The following is a 2,002-nucleotide window of genomic DNA, read 5'->3' on the forward strand; positions in this document are numbered from 1 at the left end:
GTGATTCTGGACACAAACATTAGTACCATATGACAGAGGGCTCGAAATTGAACGAAACCTGCTCTATATGGTAGAAATAGATCAACAATACAAGTGACGCTCGTTTTTTAAATTAATTTATTTTTAATGAGCGGCCCCCACCAAATCTACTAATCTACCGGAACTACTTCATATTTATCAGAACCGGACCATAACTCTGACCACGGGACTCGGGCAATCAATTAATACCTTTGCAACCACTACATTAATGGTAAGTATTTCCTACAGAAAATACTCAAAAAATCTGAACTAACCCTTTAAAGCTGTTAATATTTACTCTTCAAAATATTTTTGAAGAGTGCTGTATTTTTTTCTTCTTATGTGACTCTGAAGGCCCCCCCCCCCCCCTTTTTAACCAAAGAGCACCATCCTATGCTTTTATAATCCACTGACTTTCAGTTTTTTGTATACAATAAATCTTAATTCTAAGCAATACATTTGATCAGTGTCTGTTCTGTTCTTTGTATTCACTGCAGTTAAACATCAACTTCAACTTTATTGTCACATCATCACAGGTTTAGAGGTGTAAAATAAAATGGGTGAAATCGTTCTTGGTTTTTCTTTGTACAAGCTCCACAGTTTTCAGAAAGGTCAAGAAGAATTTGTGTGATGGCGTTTCCTCGGCTCCAAACAAATCAACAAAACCCACTGATGCACCTTGAGACTTAAGTTGTCCACCGGTTGAATTTCATTTTTGTATATTAACTGATCCAAAAAATGTGCTTATACCAGGGGTCTTCAACGTTTTCAGGCCAAGGACCCCCTAGCTGAGAGAGAGATGAAGCAGGGACCCCCTCTATATTGTATAAAATTGTGTTTCAGATTACATTTTTTTTTTTTTACTTAGTCTGCTATTTTTCCCCTCTACACCTATACCTCTTTGCCAAAAATAGCAGATCTACAAGCTCTCAACGCCTTGCATGTAGATCTGCTATTTTCGGCTAATGTTCCCCAGAAAAGGAATTGTAGGGTTCAAGTGGTTAATGTAAAAAAACTAAATCCTATCACACAAAGATTTGGCGGACCCCCTATAGTGGCTCTCAGGACCCCCTGTTGAAGACCCCTGGCTTATACAATCAGATTCCTCCATGGCATTGTTCTGTCAATCAACCAGGCCCTGGAGAGGTGTGCCATTGGTGCCCACAAATAACCTAATAAACCAATAATCCGTGAAATTAATACAACTAATAATGCCAAATAATAACAACAATCTTGATAATAATAATACTAAACTTCTACAAAATAGATTCTAGAATAGAGGTAGGCCAGCAGGTGCCTCTTTTGGCCACCAGATGGGGCACTTTCCTAGGATTCCGCATGACTTGAGGTACGAACCAGAACTTTGCTTTAATTCAAGGATTTTATCGGAATTAAGCAGTCTTCTCCTTTCTACGTACATATTTATTTATTCATCTATGTCATTCATTCATTTATTGTTTGTTTGTTTGTTTGTATATTTTCTATTTCACGTTTCCTGTCTTTGTTTCCTTTTTTCTAACCCTCCGTTTCGTTTTCCAATTCCATTATATTGGGAAAACAGCAGATCTTCAAGCTCATGACACGTCGTGAGCTTGCAGATCTGCCGTTTTGGACCACGCGACGTCACCCCGGAAGTACAACAACGTCCCAACCGTCTCTCGCGGTATTTTCCCCATAGATTTATAACATGTCTAGAGAACGGACGGCCCCGCCCCCACCCATTCATTTCAATGGAAGTTGCTCACCGCGAGCGCACCGAGCACCCAGAAGTACCTCTACTTCCTGAAGTGGCTCCAATGTTGGGGCCAATAGAGCATGCGCACTTGCATTTCAGACGATAGAAGCATGCGCAGTAGCATCCCATACGCAGACGTCCTGCAATACCAGATTTAGCCACCAGGCTTCTTGAGGCTTCAACCATTCTCCGCGGTTCAGTGGGGCTTGGGGTATTTTTCCTTTTTTATTGTTATTGAACCAACATGGC

Source organism: Gymnoscopelus microlampas, assembly GCF_963454915.1.
Source record: "Gymnoscopelus microlampas genome assembly, chromosome: 21".
Taxonomy (NCBI): domain Eukaryota; kingdom Metazoa; phylum Chordata; class Actinopteri; order Myctophiformes; family Myctophidae; genus Gymnoscopelus; species Gymnoscopelus microlampas.